General features: G+C 39.0%; 1 protein-coding gene across 4 annotated transcripts in view; it reads right to left on the reverse strand.

The window, feature by feature from the left end:
• CRACD (capping protein inhibiting regulator of actin dynamics) overlaps nt 1–20005 on the reverse strand; it is a 125986-nt gene that overhangs the window by 89161 nt on the left and 16820 nt on the right. The window contains exon 1 of one of the 4 annotated variants that reach the window (XM_039378568.1): nt 11622–11729. The exons of the other annotated variants lie outside the window; for them this stretch is intronic. The gene's annotated coding sequence lies outside the window, so the exon portion shown is untranslated. Of the gene's footprint in view, nt 1–11621; nt 11730–20005 lie in introns of those variants that run through there. 4 annotated transcript variants of the gene reach the window in all.

Here is a 20005-nt window from a genome sequence, read left to right on the forward strand (position 1 = left end):
TCACAAGATGATGACACTTGAAATCAGCAACCCTGGTACATATATTAGATTAGATACCAGTCCTTCTGTGGTAATGAAATTAAAAATAAATGCTGAAAAGATAATCTAATTAAAAGTGGTCACATGCTTTAAAGAGTGCTTAGTTGTGCGTTGAGCATTACTCAATACTGACCTTAAGTCCTTACGTGTTGTTTCAGTACAAAATATGACTTTCTAAATCCAGTCAAGCAACTGGCATCATTTTGGACATCTTTTGGAAATGCTAAATAAGTTATGCCATAAAACAATTTTCTGACTTGATTTTTTCATCAACTTCAAGTTACGTGGTACTGAGGAGGAAAACCTGACTGGCACTGTGTATTGTCATGGGGGTTTTTTTGGGGGGGAGGAATAATTTCCAATTTAATATCATTATGTGACTATGTTAGTCGAGTTTTCTCATTTTATTGTAATAGTTCAAGCTTTAAGTCCAAACATTATTCTCTAGTTTGAAAAGATGCAGCCCTTGAGCCAAAAAGTTAAATGAATTACTTTTGTACCATCAGAGGTTGAAACACAACCATCTGGTCCACTAAAATTGCTCCGAATTTTTCAGTATTCTTTAAATGGCACATGCTGAGAAAAAGCCTGGTCCAACTGAAGTGAGTGGCACAATGCCCACAGATTTATATAAAGCCAGAATTTCATCCAGCATACACCAGTGAGAACATTTTGCATTTCTGGACTACGCACAGGTTTTGTACTGGCTACAACTCTGTTGGTTGGGTGAGAGATTTTTTTCTTTCCACAGAAACAATAAAACCAATTTGTGAAGAAATACTCAAGGTGGACAGAAACAAACACTGGCAAGCAGCACATTTTCATGCTGGTGTTTGAATAGCAGGAGATGGAGGATTGTTCCCCTGAAGGTACAGGGAAAGGAATACACATTTTTCATTTTTGTCAAGTCCAAAGGATTGACAAAATACTGAGAAAAATCTTTTCCCAGTGTAATATAACCTCTCATTGACTGTCAGCATGGATTTCAAGTTTCCTGAACTGGACAACCAATATACCGTACTGCTGGTAACATCCTTCTTCTAAAACGTACACACCAAGACGCACATCTCACAGGAGGATCACAGTTTATGAAAGCAAATTATATATTTTAGAGTAAGGCAGCGATATTTTCACAAGAAATACTCTGCTAAAGAATACTGCTTGCAGTTGTTTCAGGTAATTTAATTTGGTTTTATTTACAGAAAAAATTCTCTAACTCAGATAGCAAAATGTTAAATGAGCAATGGCTTCTCATGCAGTGCCACCATTTCCAGAGACTTTGTCCTATGCTTCACTGCGACAGGACAAAGTCAGGCAGCCAAGCTAGCACAAAATTCTTTTTGTGGAGTCACAATAAACAGATAAAGACAGAAACTTGTGCTTTCCATGGTCAGTTGTGGTTTATTGGCCAAATACGTAAACTATTTCAAGATTATTTATGTTACTGCTTACACCAGAAATAAGGTAGCAACTGTGTAGATGTATATAAGCATGCCTGTGCACATATTTAGATGTATATTTACACAAGTGGGATTGCTTTGTAAATAAGGTTCCTCTGAATATTTTTAGATGCAAATCAATTCTATTTTCCACTCTACCAGTAGGATTAAATTTCTGACACTGATGAAATCCAAAGACACTAAGTTTAACTTGGTGATTTGAGAATGATTCATAATGAAACCCTTATTTTTTCACAGCAGTGGGATGCCACCTATTTCATTCTGTTTTATTCTGAAGATAGGAATTAGAGGGTACCCATGATGAGTGGTAATAACAGTCAGATTTTAGTAAGCCTACCAGATACTGATACTTCAGCCATGCTCTGGGGGAGGTGGAGAGGCTAAAATTGGGAGCCACAGCATTCCACATCTATTGCAGAAGTACAACATGAAAGAGTTTATTTTTACAAGCATACCTTTTTGCCATTGACAATTTCTAAAAAAAATATATCTGTGAGTTTTTCAGTGAAGGGAAAAATAAATATCAGGTCTGCATGCTTTAAAGAAATACTGAATAATAATTTCCTTTGAGGACAAAAAAATTAAAGAAGAGTTGAGTTTGGAGGAGTAATCTGGCTTTTCCTTACAGTATTTTTTTAATGAAGATTTCTAGTTCCTGTTACAGGTCAAAAATTCCAAACATGTATTTAACATAGTGTCATAAGTCTGTAGGCATTGGTGAAGTGTCTCTTAATGAATATGCCTACTATTGCCTAGCAAGTAAAGATTGTGAACTGTCCATATGTCATCAACAAACACATGAAGCTGTTAATTGTATTAATTTTCTGTTATCACATTTTATATCTTTTAATTTGGGGGGTTATGTATTAGGATTAAATATTTATTGTAATTTTTACTTTACTGCTAAAGATTAAAACCAAGTGAATTTTCCTCAACAAGACAGATGTGTCAAGCTGCTTTCCTTGAGGGAAAAAGTTGAAACCAAGTTAAACAGAGATATTTCTGTAAACTTGTTTTTAAATAAAATAGCTAATAGTTATTTTTCCTTCTAGTTTTAAATTTGAACAGTATTATACTTCTTTGCAGACAGCTGTCTTCACACAGAATCATAAATATGCTGAGTTGGAAGGGACTCATCAGGATCACCGGGTCCAACTTCTGACCCTGCACACATAGCTTAGCTGATGTTGACACCAGAAAATTCAGCCTGTAATCATGGAAACTAAGGGTTTCCAGTCCTCCCTCAATAGTTGCATCATATAAATAGAATTTACATTAATTTATAACTGATATAAATGTACATATATATATATGTAAAATCATATATATATATGTATCTCACATTCCTTTCTTAGGAGTTCTACAAATGAACGCAAACTATACTAGACCAGTTTCCTATGCTTAATCAAGATATACAAGAATATCTTCCCATGTAAAATATATGGCAGCCCTGAATAATTTAAAAAGGTTCAAATGCTCTGCTCTCTTTGATATCTAGATCTAGAGGAAAATACAAAGAATATGTCTTCTCCTCTTTGAAAAAAATAATAAAAGAAGTATCTTTAGTGGAACTTGAGTTTTATTTAGACCACATACAAGCAATTTGAGGGAGAGAGGAAAGGAGGAGCTACTCAGGCATGTTATGATTATTCCCAGAACAAATATTATGCTCCCAGAATTTTAAAATAGGAGAGATCTTTAGTAATGGTCCAGTCACATTAGGACAAAGATACTGACAAGTCTACCCTGCAATGACATAGTAGCAGAAAAATTAAGATGTATTTAAATAAGTGCTTGATTTTCCTTTTTACAGTATTGCACAGTATTCTATCCATTTCATGGTTTTCACTTAAATCTCAATGTCTAGATTTTCTTCCATCTACTGATACAATTTTTCATACCCAAATATCATTAGTATTTTAAATGTTAATTATTTGGGAGTGCTTTACACTCGTAAAAGTAATTTGTAAAATAATTTATGGTTTATTGAAAGTCAATTGCTCATCATCCACCCATTCAAAAAAGTTCAGACCCTAAACAGACAAGAACAATTCTAAAGGAAGGGATTTAAGCAATCTTGAAATAGTCACCTTCAAACCCATTTTCCTCTATTACTCTTCATCTTATTTGCAAATTAAAATGGCAAAATGGGATTGAAGACAATTTGGTTCCAATTATTTTTTTTACCATGATGAAGCAAAGGGAATCTAGTTGAGAGTTATGATGAGCCTGAAACAGAAGTGGAAGAAATCAGGGATGTAGTGCCAGGAGATGCCATATACTGTTTCATTTGACTTTTTTCATGTAGACAGTAGGCTGTTTGAAGCATTATGTTAACAGGATCAATACATTTGTACTCTTAAAAAAATAATGTTTTTGAGTCACCAGTGTAAACAGAATGTCCTGGTTCTGGCCAGGATGACAGGACGAGGTATAGAACAACCTCTATGCCCTTAGTCATGTCCCCTCCCGGCTATTGCAAAAAATTAACCCTGTCCTGGCCAGAACCAGGACACAGAATCATTCAATCATAGAACAGTTTGGGTTGGAAGTGACTTTAAGGATCATCTAGTTCCAACTCCCCTGCCTTGGGTAGGGACAGCTTCCTCTATACCAGGTTACTCAGAGCCCCATCCAACCTGTTCTTGAACAGGGATGAGGCAGCCACAACTTCCCTAGGCAACCCGTTCCAGATTTCTCCCAATCTAAACCTACCCTCTTTCAGTTTAAAGCTTTGTAGTATCATTACATGCTGAATCATCGCTACATATAGAACTATTTGTATTATTCAGTTTTTAACTAGGAGATTTTTTAAAATAATTCAGTATTTTTATGTCTCTTGCCCTTCATAGGCTGATATACAACATTCAGGAACAGTACATAATAAACTAGAATAATAATGAATAAATGGCTCTTAAATGAAACATTTAATTACAGCATAAAAAGGCAAAAGAGAAAACATTGTTACTGGCTTAAAAAAAAAAAGCCAGATTTATTCCCAGAAGAGCTGACAGAGTACTCTCAATTATCGGTGGTTTGTTTTGAAATACAAGATCTTAGAAGAATATCAATCTTACACTGAAAGAATATTAAAGTTCAACTCAAGGATGAGAAACTGGGCAAGCATTGTGACAAGGTAGGTTCAGACAATCTTTAAAACCAATTACAGCGTCATCTTCGTAAGCCTTTTTGTCAATGAATCATCATATTTCTCATAGATAAAAAGGCAACAAACCCTTTGATACACATTTGTTGATAGTCAATGGAGATGTCTTAAGGAAAAGAAAACATGTTGAAAAAGAGAAATGCACAAAAAGAAAAAATCACACCCCCCATAGGTCTGAAGCTTTCTGCAACATATTCCAGTGTTAATAGGCTGTCCACATTCATTACATTGGGCCTTTTAGGACTGGAGGGAACCCAAAAACCAGAACTACATTTCTGCTTCATTACGATAAACGTCTACCACGGAGTGTGATGCCACGCAAATTCAGAACAGTACCCTGCATCAACAGCATCTCCACATAACCTCAACTTCAGAGGAAGTAGGAGGTAACTTCAACAGCAGAGGAACACAACCCATCATTTCCTTTCAGGTGCTAACAGACCTGGTCAAAGCTAGCTACTGTTCCAACAGCAGTTCCAGAACTGTAAGGAAAATCCTATGTACAAGCAGAAGCAAAGGTTACTTATTTGTAACTGTTTTCAAGCTAAATATTTTTAAGCATTTCAGCACTAAATATGCCCAAGCAAACATAGCCTGGACTACCACACCATTTAAACCTCGTCTCTGAGTGGCAGTCTCACACTCCCTGCTGACCTCACAAGCTCCTTTCCCACCTTGCCCCCAGCAGACAGCTGATAAGAGTGCAGGCAGGAAGCCGGGCCACACAACTCCAGTGCTCCTGTGTTCCCAGCTCTGCAGGCACTGTGCTCCCAGCTCTGCAGGCACTGACCCCATCAACCACAAGGCAGAAGTCAACATTTCCCAAGAACGGGCTCTTGTGTTGCCTGCGGGGATAATAATCCAAGGGGAGCCATAACAGACATCATCTTAGGCTGTCCTACTCCAGCTAGGTTGGCTCTCAACAGGTTCCCACAGGCTTCTGGAAAACTGTCCTTTCTCACAGATTAAAAATGAGAGTGCTGGTTCTTAAAAACACTACAGGATGCTGCCCCACCTAGTGGGAGCATCAGTGTCCTCCCCTCTGCCTCCCAGGCAGACCAGAAGAATTTCCTATAAGGACACATTGTGTATTTCCAGAAGAGTTTGTAAAAGTTTTAAAAATTACCTGAGAAACAGATGTGGGAAGAATTCTACACATGGTTTAAATTAAAACATACTGAAATCCTAAGAGCTTAGAAAAGCCTTTACTGGCGGGGAAAATATTAAATAAATGCTTCCTATATCTCAAATATTTTCATGTGCAAATACTAACTCATTGTCTATTACATTATGTTAAGCAGGTGTAATTGGAGAGGGAACCTGCAGCATAAAAAGATAAACTTTCTATCTTTAATGCAGTAATAATTTCATATTTATTGGCTAGAAGCCAGATGCACTCATGTTTATTACAAATTCAAGCTGAAAATATCTTATTTAGCTATTTGAGTTGCTAATATTTGCCTGCTCCAAGCTTTCATAAATTTTGTAAGTGCTGCTGAAAATACAAGACCAAAACTTTGTCAGTTCTGTGTAAGTAATAAAGAGGTAAATATATGTGACTCCAGTCTCTCATGTTCTACCATACCTCCCAGCTGTATCCAATGCCAAATCTACTACCTGCGTGGCTGCACTCTCAGAGAGTGTGAACTGGGTATTTTTCCCCCAAATTTTATATTTTTCTTTCCGAAAAACATAAACCCTCCATCGTTGTTTATGAGTGAAAGACAAAACTAATAGCTATTTTTAAGTCAAAATTTCACTAACCATTCTACTTGGCATAGCGGAGCCGGAACCTCATTCACTTCAACTGCTAATATCCTAATATCCTGCACGCAGAGCCTGAACAGAAGTCAAGTCCGTGTCCAGTCATGTCTTTTTGAACCCTTTCAATTTACCTACTGTATTCTTCAAAACCTACACAGGCTTTTATTTTAAGAGTCAATCTTAGGAACATCCTAAAAATTAATGAATTTTGGAACTTTGCAAAGCAAGTCCTTAATGGTCTGTCTTACCCTCGCTGAATGGCAGTGCAGCAGATAGAGGGACATCCCCTGCCTCAGATGCTCAAAGTATGATAGGTCTCTGATGCAATCCTCCACCCAAAGAAATCTTCCCAAAAAAAGTGAGAATCCAGCCTTTTGACTCCAGCCTCTCAGTTCTAAAAGTCCCCTGATCAAAAAGCTACATCAAAGAATATTAAGCTTACTTAAGTTTACCTGAACAGCTAAATGCAATTTAATTACTTAACTCCCAGGGCTGTCTGACAGCTTAACTGAAGCAATTTAATTAAAAGCAACAGCTTTCAAAAGAAGATGCTATGAAAGTTCAAGCATTTCTCACCCAGACTAACAAAAGTAGTAAGTACTTCTCCTCAAGACGAGATTGGTCTCTGCCCAGTGTTTTGGTCAGCTCAATACCTACCTTGCCCTATCAATGACCTACCCAGTGTATGGCTGGCATAATATAACATTGGTGTTATCTCTCCTGGACTCCCCAGCCATGGTGGTAGACAGCTGATCCTACATGACTAAATGGATATTCCACATCATATGACATCTGATCTGATGTAAAAGCTAAGAGAAAGGAGGGGGGAATTTGTTATTTACAAAAAAGTTTGTCTTTTAGAGCAACTACTACATATATTGAAGCCCTGTTTCCTGGGAAGTGGTTGGACACCTTTTGTTGATGGGAAGTAGAGAATAAATCTTTTGTTTTCCTTTTCTTGCACATATTGCCTTTACTTTGGTTTATTAAACTCCCCATGAGACTTTTTCCATCTTATTTTCTCCCTTGCCTTGTCCTGCTGAGGAGGCAACTAATAGAGCAGCTTGGTGGGCACTTGGCATCCAGTCAAGGTCAATCCACCACAGTCCTTTTTAGCACCCAATGTGGGGCATGAGGAATTTGAGATAAGGAGTGAGGAGTCCTAGTCCTGCAGACGAAGGAGCGGCAGTGTCAGTGAGTGAAGAACTAACCTTAGCCCCGATTCCATGTCGCCCTGTGCCTCTGGAGGGGAGGAGGTAGAGATTCGGGAGAGAAGTTAAGCTCTGGAAGAATGGAGGGGTGAGGGGAAAGTGTTTTAACATTTAGTTTTTATTTTCGCACTAACCTACTCTGATTTGATTGGTAATAAATTAAACAAATTTTCATAGAGTCAAGTCTGTTTTGCCTGTGACAGTAACTGCTGAGTGATATCTCCCTGACCTTACCTTGACCCACGAGCCTTTCATTATGTTTTCTCTCCCCTGTCCAGTTGCAGAGTAATAGAGCAGCTTTGGTGAGCACATGGTGTCCAGTATCCAGCCAGGGTCAACCCACCATAGGAGAAGCAATGGAGAAGTAAGGAGCCCTGAGCTGAGGGGAAGCACAGACAAAAAAATAATGACTATCTCTACAGCTCTGACTGCTAATGACATCCAGAAAGTTGCTGTTAGAGCAAAAGTACTGAGAATTGTCTAACTAACCAGTAGCTATACAGGAACTAGAGGGGAAAAAACTTAGTCCCCTGGGGCAACCACTACAGCAGTTGCAGCACGTCTGAACCACAGAGGAAAGGAACTGCTTGTTCTCTCTCATGGCGTTGACAACATAGAGTTCAGCTCTTGAAGAGCACACGGAAGACCTTTTACACTGAAGGTGAAGTAAAAAAAAATGCTCTCTTGTTTGCTCTTTTTTGATCAGTATTCCAAACATAATACATGCTTTGTGCAAGAGCAACAGAGGATTGAGAAGGCACCTGAATGTAGAACAGACCTAGATGGAAAATCTGCTTCAATTTATAGGACAAGCTTGGATGATCCTCTCAGGTTTTTTTTGAAGAGCTAAACTCTCAGCATGCTGCTCCCAACACAGTGTCCCAGAACATGAGCCAGTGCACCAAGCTGACAAACTGTGAAGCAGAACAGAGCAGTGTGGCCTGGAAATACAGTGATTTGGAAAGGGCACCTGCAGATACTTGTGGTACATTTTGTAGGCTGTCTCTTAGCAATGCCCAGCTGCAGGTCAAAATCAATAAGGATGAACATGTGACAGCTCACTTCATCCAAAGCCAAGGGTAAATGCCTGTATTCCAGAAAGCTGAATGGCTGCCAGGAAAGAGGAGACCTTCACATACTAAGTATGACAGATAGCCACCAGCAAAAGACAGTCACGTTAAGTCTGACATTATGATACCAAGGTGTGGTATATTGTCAGTTCTCGCAGTGACAGAGCCCCCCATCAGGCCCAGCTTTGCCATGGCAGAGCATGTAGAGACCTTGTGCCGTCTCCAACAGGAAGATGCTTTCTAGAAATGACAGATACTCAAGTTATAATAAATAAACTATTTTATGTATTAAAATAAGATTAGTCTAGTAGATGGGAGGCAAGGTATTGATAGAATAATAAAATTTGACCAAAGTGAACTCAAAAAGAGCCAGACAAACTCGTTGAAGCATCTGCATGGAATGTCAGATCTCAGGAAAAATTCAGAGCCAGTCTACTGGCCCCTGACACACAGCAAGTAAATGAAACCACACCAGTTCATTTTGCTCCACAAAGGCTTTCCCCTTTTTTATCAGAGAAGCCATTAAGGCAAGCATTGCTTTTGCCTCTGCATTTTCAAGTTACTGAGATCTTAAGACTTTTTCCTTTCACTAAGCATTCCAAACAGACAGACAAATTTCTGAAACCAGAGCCTATTTACCTGACCTACAAGGAGACTGGAAGACCACATAATACAGAAATCTTAGAACTTCTAAGATCTTGTCATCACCAGAGCACAGACTCTCCCAGGACTGGGCTGTCAGTAGGTGTAGGAATCACCAGCTCCAAATAAAACCCACCAAAGCTCTCTGATCTCCAAAGCACGCTCTGGCAACCAGCTGGCTGTAAGGATCTCAGTCCCCCAGAGCTATGTTTGCAGACTTGTGTAGGACCTAGTGGGTTACAGCTGCTGTGTTAGCTTGGTCCTCCATAGTGGGAGAAATGGCAGGCTCGGCCTGTCCCTCTCTACTAGCAAAGAGAGCCAGCAGCAGGTGGAGTTACATACTGCTCTGGGATGGGAAAGGAAAACAGAGAAACATGGGAAGAATGGCACTCCAGGCAAAACTTTAGAGAGAAGTGCATAACTTGGATCCTGCAAGCAGGAATATGAAACCATCCAAAGACTGTCACCAAGTAGGATTTGCAGATAGGCTTTTCTAGGGCCTCCAGTTACTCTCCTGACAACTGATAATTATATTATAAAAGACACTTGACTGCACACCTTGCTCAGCTGCATGAACTGCATCTCCCTTTACAGTCACCATTCTTTAACCGAAGGCAGACATTTGGGGGAAAGACAAAGAAATGTTAACTGTTTGTGAGCATGCAAACAACCTTCAGATTAAAACCTTGGATTATCGTCTAATAGGTTGTTTTATTTATATTCTGCATTTTCTACAAACTGATCTTCCTGTAATCATTACTGTTAAGTTTCTGCTTTCTGAAAAGGGAACAACACTGCAACTCTAAAACATTTCAAAGTATAAACAGATTTCCATGCATCCAGTGTAACAGCACCTCAGAATCACTTAACCTGTGAGCTTCCAGATCTGTTCTGTATCCTACACAGTGTACACAGAAATGATGACTGATGTTGCAGGTAATTGAAACTATCAGGGTGACACCATCAGGTAACATGACATCCTCTATATATTTAGTACCTTGGTGAGGACCCATCACTCTAGTAAATACATTTCACATTTGGGTAAGAAATCAGATATGACTTGGTATAAGATGATAATGACTTCATAATTCTTATAAAGACAGTGAACAAAATAATCGGCTTTTTCTAATCCAAAAGATGAAAATACAACATAGCACTTGTTTAAATAAAGGGTTTCCTACTCGGGACTGTTTGCATTTACGAGGACATAGCGCAATAATCAAAGGCAAAGAACAGGCAAGAAGAATGATCAGCACAGAACAAGGTAATATACTTCTGCTGCATGTTTGTATTCTTTAAGGAGGTTTTAAAGCTTTTATAAATTTTCAATGGTTTACTGTGCTGGAAAGAGCATAATTCTGACCCTTTGATTAACAAAATCAGAATAAACCAAAATACTCCTGTAAGGATTTATTGTGGTTGTTGTTTTATCATGCATTCGAAAATCTTCTATTTGCACGGATGGTATTACCGGGAGTTAGTACACCCTAGCATCCTCAAGCATAAAAAAAAGCAAGAAGTTGTTTCAAGAATAGTTCCAGATTTGGAAATAGACATAATCTAAGTGCAAACATTGCCTATTAATTATTAAACTTACTGAACACCTTTATTGCAAACTCTGCCACAGTGGACATGTGAACTCTGAAAACAACTCGCTTCTTACAGAAAGGCAGACACAGATATATGCAGCAATATTTAGCAAGAGCATCTAAAAGTATATGAAAACTGTCTGGAAAAGGACTTTCATGTCCTGATTGAACCACTAGCTGCCTAATGACAATAGACAAGTCTTATTTTTTGTTATTCCCCCTCATTTTCACTGATAGCTATGCAGATAAAAGTATTCATGATGAAACATTCCCACCCACAATAATATATTAAGGACACATTACTTATCACTTATATAACACCAGGATTATTTTTTTTTTAAGAGGATTGTGTAATACAAAGGATTACCATTCTTCAAAACAGAAAGTACATGCAGTACAACAGCAGTTAGAGGCAGACTGATCAAATGCTTCTGGCTAAAGTGCCATCACTTAAACCCAGTCAGCACTGAGTAAGCTGGGACTAAAGGAAAATGCATGAGGCAACTGCTATGAAAGGTTGAAAATCTACTTGATCTACTAAAATACACATCTAAATAGCAACAATAATAATAAATTAATGAAACATTTAAACTGTTGCATTTTTTTTTGACCTACCACTGATGCCACTAAATATTCTGCTGTGGAAATGGGGTTTGGTTAATAAAACAATATAAATTTACCTGTCCCATCATGTTGTGCATGGTTATTTCAACATCCTTCCTCTCTGCTGGGGCAGCTGGCAGCTCTGTGCCGGTGGCTTGCTGGAACTTCAGGAATTTAAGCTGACAGAGAGCATTACAGTGAACAAGGCTTTATAACCTCTCTGAATTCTTCCACTTTCTAGCAAAAGCTTTGCACTCACCCACCTTTATTTTTGTCACAGTTGCTAGGATGCCTTGGCAACAGACACTAGAAATATCTATGATTTGGAGACAAAGCTGGAGGCAGGTGTAATCTACACCAGACCAAAATGAGGGCAGGAGGCTCATGCCAATGATCACTGCACTAGCACAGATTCCTTGCAGCAGTGTAAGTGCTACCTGGGATGGAGCAAATCCACTTGCTGCCATTTCAACCTCTTTGTATCTCGCCTGCCTCCCTGGCTGGACACAAAAAACAGATCTCAGCCTCCCACCACTGGGGAGGAAGGAAAAGTGCCTCTCAATCTGAGAACTCACCTCAGCTAACAGCACTGGATATATTCTGCAGTAAAAATAGATACTGCACCTTTACTGCTCGGAGCTGTGCTAAATTCAACTGCAAAATCCGCCTCCTGCATGGGATGTTGCAATCAGACACTGCAAGTCTTTATAGAGGAGCAGAGGTGGCCAGAATCAGTTTCCAAACACCCCAGCAACGCTTTCTTGGTGAAGCTCACACAGATGCTGGCAGAGACTGTGCTAGAAACAAAGCACAAACGATGTATGCACTTGTTTAAAAAGCACATACAAAGAGGGCTTTTTCTTTTAAATGTTGCTCATAGACTTCTGCATTTTAAAAGGCAATCACAGTAAGGCAATTATTTAGAGTAAAATATCATTTTTCTGGGTGATAAATGAAAATAGTTTCATTAACTATTAAACATCTGTTTTGAAGGAACTGCCCCTTATTTACATAAAATCTGTGTGTCATTCTACAAAATGAATGCTTTCTCTGCTAACAGTGTTGTGGAGGAAAAGCTTTGTGGCATTGGATTCATACAACCTTACTTGTTTCACTTTCTTATTGAAAAAAGTTTCATTGTTAGATTGACTATAGTAGGAAAATTACAATGTAATGCTACAGTACAGTTAAAAATCCTTTTGGCCTCTAATGTTAGATGGAAAAATTGTTCTGAGAATAAAAGAACAGATGTTGACAGCCATAGCAATTCTTGATGCTCATGCCAGTGAGCCATATTTACTTGAAAAGGCTATTCATAACATGAATAGTGCTTCATCTGAAGAGAACTCTGTCATACGAGCCAGTATATATTTGTAGCAAAAGGGACCCCCAACACACACCCCCATTGATTTTTTTCCTTTATCCAGATTTACTTGTTTTACAACCTCTTTTTGTTACATTATCTGCTTTACTGCTCTGAACACTTCTTGTTTACACATTGCCTAAAACAAAAACCACTAAGTAATTCATAATATAAACTGGGGAAATTTATTAGCAGACCAGTATAAGAATCCACAAAATGTTACATTTTAGAAGATAAAATTCCAATAAATCTGATCTATATATTCTTTTATGATCTAGTTCTCCCTCTAAAAGCATCCACTGGTGCTGACTCCTCATGCCTAGAAACAGGAGCAACAGTTGTAGCACTAGTGTAGATAGACCACTGTAGCCTCGACATAGCGTTTTTAATCATGATGTTCATCTAGACTCGACAGCAATGACAAAACATATCAGATTTTCCCAATCTACAAAGAAAACAAACATTTCCTTCTCCTTAGAAGAAGTATTCTGCACACTGTGCAAAGTAGGACTGTACTCTATTACTGAGCTATGCCAGATGCATCTCAGTCACAGAGAACATTCCTCCTGCCCATGTTTCTGCTGACAACAGGATGGTGCAGATCAGAGAGTACATGGGTAGCAGCCCAATGAAGTTCCCCACCCCGGCACGAGACTAGATTCATCACCTTGGTGAAAAGAAGAGGGAACATCCCTGTGTCACTAATCAAAAATGTCCTGCAACTGTATATTCCCATCAGCTGGAAATCTGCATAGGTGGCCACAGAGCAAACCAACTGGGCTTGGTCAGAATTTGCATGCACAAGTTGCCTTATAAAAGTTTCAGTAATTTAGGAGAGTAGCTCCAAGTTTTACTGCTCCAGTATCCCTTTTCCAGCCAAAGCAGGATGCAACCCCTTGTTTCCCATCCTCAAATAAGAGAGTGGAAGGCCCTTTTTTTTTTTCCTGCACAGCCCTTGGAACTACATTTGCAAGCTTCCACTCATGTGTGAGAGAGCTGCACCACACTCATGGCTAAATTAATCACTGAGAAAGGACTCCAGTGTATAAAGCACTAACAACTTCATAAAGGGCTGACTAATGGCAGCTGAAACAGGATTAAAACACATATTTAAAAGAAAGCAATGTCATGTTAAAGTGACATTTTCAAAAAGACTCACGTATAGGAACTGAGCTGAAATGTATGGGATATTAAAAATTCACACACAAAATCTTTCTCTCTTTCATATTCTCCAATAACTCTACATTTCCTTCTTTACTTCCACACATAACTTCTCTTTAGCAGTTGCTTCAAACCTTTTGACATCTGTAATGTAAATTATAGAATTAGCTCCTATGTTATAGTATACAGAAAAGAAAAACCTCATTTTTAAAATTTAAGTTTAGAACTTATGTTCCAAATAACTATCAGTGAACAGGCTCCTGAATTAACCAGAAGTGCATACCTGTGCTCGATTCATTTCTTCTGCTTCCTGTGTTTAAAAATCACTAGAAGATCTTAAACGCACAGAATAACCTAATTGAATCTCTGTTTCTCTGAAACTGCTGAAGATTTCTATCCAGCTCCTTCTGTAAATACACAGAAAAATTTATTAGAAGGATTTTCCCTGAGAGAAGTAAAGTTTTTTTTGTAAACATTTGTTATTTTCTTGGATTGTTATGTCTGTTTCACTGCACATAAACGGTGCAACATCAGTGTTCTCGTTTTCAGAAGATTAGCTAAGATTAGATTAGAATTTGGCCTTAAAACTTGACTACCAGCAACACATCACGGGTCTAGTCCATCCCATCACATGTGTAATACTCTGTTCTGATACGGGTATGATGAAAGAAGGAACTAAGACGGGGATTGTAGCCCCTGTCATAAAACTGTCATAACACTACGTGGCTCTATGAAACAAATTCTAAAAAGCTGGGAACTTCCATATGTGCTGAAGCATGTTACTGCTAGAATAACACTTCACAGATATTTAATTTGCAATATGGGTGTTGCCTTACCGTGTCCCTACTGAAGGCTGGTAGCTTGGCAATCAAGGACACAAAAGCAATTTTCTTTTCCTACTCCTGTTCTCATCCTAATCCTAAATTTGACTACCAGTACACAAATTAACCATGCTGAACTCAAGGTTGCAAAAAGTCCAGAAACAAGTATCTTTGAAGTACCTGGTTCATGATAAATTCAGTTTCATACATGGTGACAATTATAAAAAGATGAGAACATTCCCCTATCCTCCATCACATAAGCATGCATTTTCTACTGGTCTGAGATACCATATTCACTGCAAAACAGACAGCATGCTTCCTTTTTCAAACTTTTTTTGTTGAAAAGCAGTTCTTAAAGCCTATTAATCTGCACCTGCTTGTAGCATTTTAGAAAGAAGTGGAGAAAATTGTCTCATATCTATCTGGACAGAAAACTGACAATATTGATAAATGGCTGAGTAAGGCTGATCACCTCGTAAAAATCTCAGGCTAACATAAGGTTTGAACAGCTTAATTGTCCACCAAGAACAAAACAATCATTTTTATATGGCACGTTTGATGTAACACTCAAGCCCGCAGTCCCTATATATGGCATAGTGACTTTGTCCTTGGGGTGACAGAATGCATTTATTTAGATTCTAGTTTGTCATACAACATAGTCTCATGCCCCAGAGTGGCTTGATTTATTCTGTTTTGTAGCATAGCACAATAGCTGCTTTCAACAACAACAGTGTTTTCTGACATTATATTTTGCTAACTCCGTTTGCAAAGAGCCAACTTGAAATTATTGCTGTGGATGGAAAGTATAAGTGGCAAACTGGGTCTGCTTGAACAGCAAGCCTTCCTTTGAGAGCATGGTCATACATGTACTGCCAAATTTTGTAGTTTGTCACATCTAATCTGTAATGTGCACAGCAAATCACTTAAGCACAAAAAATGTCATAAAACCAGTAAGCCATCATAATGGCTTATGATGCAAGTTACAAAGTCTACAATGTTTTGAAAGCTCTTCATTTGCAATGGGCAGCTGACTCTGCTTATTTATCATCTTGCATAATTTTTTTTCCATAACTTTGTCTTATTCATTACATGCATTAGATGGTTGTCTCGGGCAATAAAAAGCAAAACAGTGTTTCACTAGTCCAGCAACATTAGACACATCATACCTGTGAAAGCATACTCTTTATACTAGAGAGCATCACTGCTCCACTGAAGTCCCGGGGACCATTGCAAACCATTTCAGAGTAGAAACAAATTAGAGGGCTGGGAAATCACCAACCACAGGAAGTTCAACAAGGGAAAGTGCCGGATTCTGCACCTGGGATGGGGCAACCCTGGATGTACGTACAGACTGGGGAATGAGATGCTGGAAAGCAGTGTCGTGGAAAGGGACCTGGGGGTCCTGGTCACAAAACAAGTTGAATATGAGTCAGCAGTGCCCTGGCAGCCAGGAGGGCCAACCGTGTCCTGGGGGGCATCAGGCAAAGCATCGCCAGCTGGTCAAGGGAGGGGATTGTCCCACTCTGCTCTGCACTGGGGTGGCCTCACCTTGAATACTGTGTGCAGTTTTGGGCACCACAATATAAGAAAGATATTAAGCTATTAAAGAGTGTCCAAAGGAGAGCAACAAAGATGGTGAAGGGCCTTGAAGGGAAGCCGTATGAGGAGCAGCTGAGGGCACTTGGTCTGTTCAGCCTGGAGAAGAGGAGACTGAGAGGAGACCTCATTGCACTCTACAACTTCCTCGTGAGAGGAAGAGGAGGGGCAGGCACTGATCTCTTCTCTATGGTGACCAATGACAGGACCCAAGGGAATGGCCTGAAGTTGTGTCAGGGGAGGATGAGGTTGGATATTAGAAAAAAGTTCTTCACCCAGAGGGTGGTTGGGCACTGGAACAGGCTCCTCAGGGAAGTGGTCACAGCACCATGCCTGACAGAGTTCAAGAAGTATTTGGACAACACTCTCAGGCACATGGTGTGACTCTTCGGGATGGTCCCATGAAGGGCTAAGGGTTGAACTAGATGATCCTTGTGAGTCCCTTCCAACTGTGATTCTGTGAAGCATTTAGAAAGAGGTCTTCAGAAATCAGGCTAAAGCACAGATGTTTGAATTAATCTTTCAAACCCTGGAAATTCTTGAGTGAAAAATAAATAAATCACTGTTACTACTGAAAAGAATCCAAGGGCAAGACTCACTGATCTTTAAAGTGTGACGCTATGTACAGGCAGGAAAATATACCAGGTTTGTTATGAAGATAGGAAGAGGAGATGCCTGTTTCCACACAAAAATTACTAAGAGAGATAGGGATTAATTTTCACAAATTCTAATGCACTTCTGAATTTAAGGCCTAAAGCTGGTGCTTCAAGTTTTCTGCCTTAATATAGATTTGCTCAGTCAATGCCTGAAACCTTCAGCAGGACAACAGAACAGTTTCTAGAAAGTTGTCTTCTTTTCTGCTTCCTCTTCTTAGAGACAAAGTCAGCTTGAGGTCAGCATAACTAAGACTGACTTCTTGCTCCCAGGCATATCGCTGTGACCTCTTTTTTGTTTTAGACAGTAAATGTAACATCTGGTGTAGACTGTCATAACTAAGTCATCACTTCTTGAAAGTCCTAGCAAGTATCCAATCCCTCTTCATCTACAAACCCAGAATTCTTGTCAGTCAAGCCTTGTTATCCCCCATACTGATCAGAGAAACTTATATTTTACTGGTCTGGCACAATGTAGTTTCAGCCTATTGCTATTAAGTGGCAATGCCACTTAAATTGGACACTATCAGAACTAATCTGTAATGCATAAAAAACACATGCACACACAGATATACACAAACATATAACCCAAGATGCAAGAACATCTTCAGGATCCCCTCTGCTTTTACACATGCCTTCAAGAGAAATTTAACTCCGGTTTTGCACCACCAACAGATCACTTTGGTTGAGAAGCACAAGGGCATTAAACAATCAAACTACCGAGTTACCAGATGAAGTAGCACAGATGTTGCTGCATATATTTTCACAGATAGTCAAGCAGAACAGTTGTTAATGGCCTAGTCTAAAATTACACGTGTTAGAGTCAAAACTACAAAAAAGGCATTTGACTCTAAACCAGTTCTATATTTGTTAGTCTTTCGTCATGGCCAACCTCGTATTTGCCATCCCCCACTGGGCATTAAGTCAATTGCATTGCCTTTCTTGAATCTACACATAGATAAGCTTTGTCTGCATGAAAACAAAAAATGCTATGAACAGTGTATGGACTTTAATTTTGAGGTAACCTAGATCAGTTACAAAAGAAAATCAATTAAAAAAAAACAGAAAAAATATTCCTGATACCTTTCAATTTAATCAGCTTTAAAATATCTTCTCAGATCAAACTGCCACCCACTTTTCTGAAAGCCTTTTTCTAAAGCAGAAGATCGATCTGTGTGAGCATTATTCTTCAGCAATTAGTAGGTATAGAAAAAAACACAGCTCTTGCCTGAGACAGCAGACCTATTTCATATGATAACCATCTCACTTTTCCTTTTTTGACAAGAATTAAACTTTTTCAAGGAGCCCACAGCTCTCTCACTAATAAAAAAACTAGTCTTTCTGGTTACGTCAATAAGGAGAAAAAAAGGGTAATGTTTACAGAACAGCTGTTTATGCACACACACACACAAGGACAGGAGGACTCCAGCTCTTCTGTTTATGGTATATCATAGAGTTCTATACCATCCTGTATTTTCTGATGCACTGGAAACCTCTTTTCTTGATTCCAGATGTCAACAACCTCCACAAATACTCTTCCTTACTCCAGTACCTGAATCCCAGGTTCTTACCACCAGGAGATCTGCCAATTGAAATAAATCAGAGTGCTGCCTTAAAAACATAAGGAAAAAGAGGTGCATGCTTTTCAGTAGTTGGGCACACAGTGTGACCAGATCTCCCTTGCCAACTAAATGTCCATTCCTTTGAGTCTGGAGGAGGTTAGGTACAAAAAAGGACATACACGCTTATACTTCTAAAACTAAATGGCTGTTTCTGGGTTAAACTTTTGATACAAGAGGAAAGACTGCCATTTGTCAGTGGATATCAGCCTTCATACAAATTAGAGGCAACTCCAATAACTCAGTAAAGGACATGAGATTGTGGCTAGGAGGCTGGAAAGCCTAACTACTGGACACAAAGCACCCTTCACACTGCCACAGCCACACTGTCCAGGCATCAGATAAGCAGAGAAAGGTTCTCTTTTTCAGACAGTCCATTGTATTTGCTGTATTTCCTCTGCAGAATAAAGGTCTTCAATCAAAATTGTTTTAACTGGGCAGTATGAATGACAAAGGTCATAACTGCCTGTGAGTAGAGGCTGACCCCCACCTTGCTACAGTCTCCTTTCAGGTAGTTGTAGAGAGTGATAAGGTTTCCCCTGAGCCTCCTTTTCTCCAGGATGAACAGCCCCAGCTCCCTCAGCTGCTCCTCGTAAGACTTACGCACCACAGCCTTCACCAGCTTCATTGCTCTTCTCTAGGCAAAGCACTCAGAAAGACTCTAAAGCAGTCATGCAACTTTTGGACTGAATTTTGGGGGTTTTCTTGGTGTTCTGCCAACTTGGAAACAGCTGGAGTTCACATTTACCTACAAGAAACTGCAAATAATCTGAAAGGTTTAATTATCGTGGCCCTTTTGCTAGCAACGAAAACATAGTTTATATTGCAGGGGGAAATATTCCTATATTGTTTCTTACCATGCATGATGACAATAACTGGCATGACACTATTGCTATATTAAACTGTTCATAATTAAAAACAGACACAGATGTAGGAAGAAGATTCACAGAGCAAAAAACCATCTGTTACTTTTAGGAAAAAGGGGGTAGAATCTGATTAGGTACAGTCTACTTGATTTTTGAAGGAAGTTTATGAACCTTTTCAGAAAAGGTTTTCGTATATTACAAAAGAAAAAAAGCTTCAAGCAACAGATGCGCCTAAACGGATAAGTGTGTCTTTATATATGTATTTTACAAGACATAGTGATAGTGTAGGTGATTAGGAAACTACTTGCAGAAAGCAATGGTGACTAGTGCCTTTGGTGGACAGATCTATTATAGTTTATATGTCTATTATCCTGACAATTAT

This window comes from Pipra filicauda, unplaced genomic scaffold, assembly GCF_003945595.2.
Source record: "Pipra filicauda isolate LSUMZ 115617 unplaced genomic scaffold, ASM394559v2 scaffold140_size2443280_pilon, whole genome shotgun sequence".
NCBI lineage: Eukaryota > Metazoa > Chordata > Aves > Passeriformes > Pipridae > Pipra > Pipra filicauda.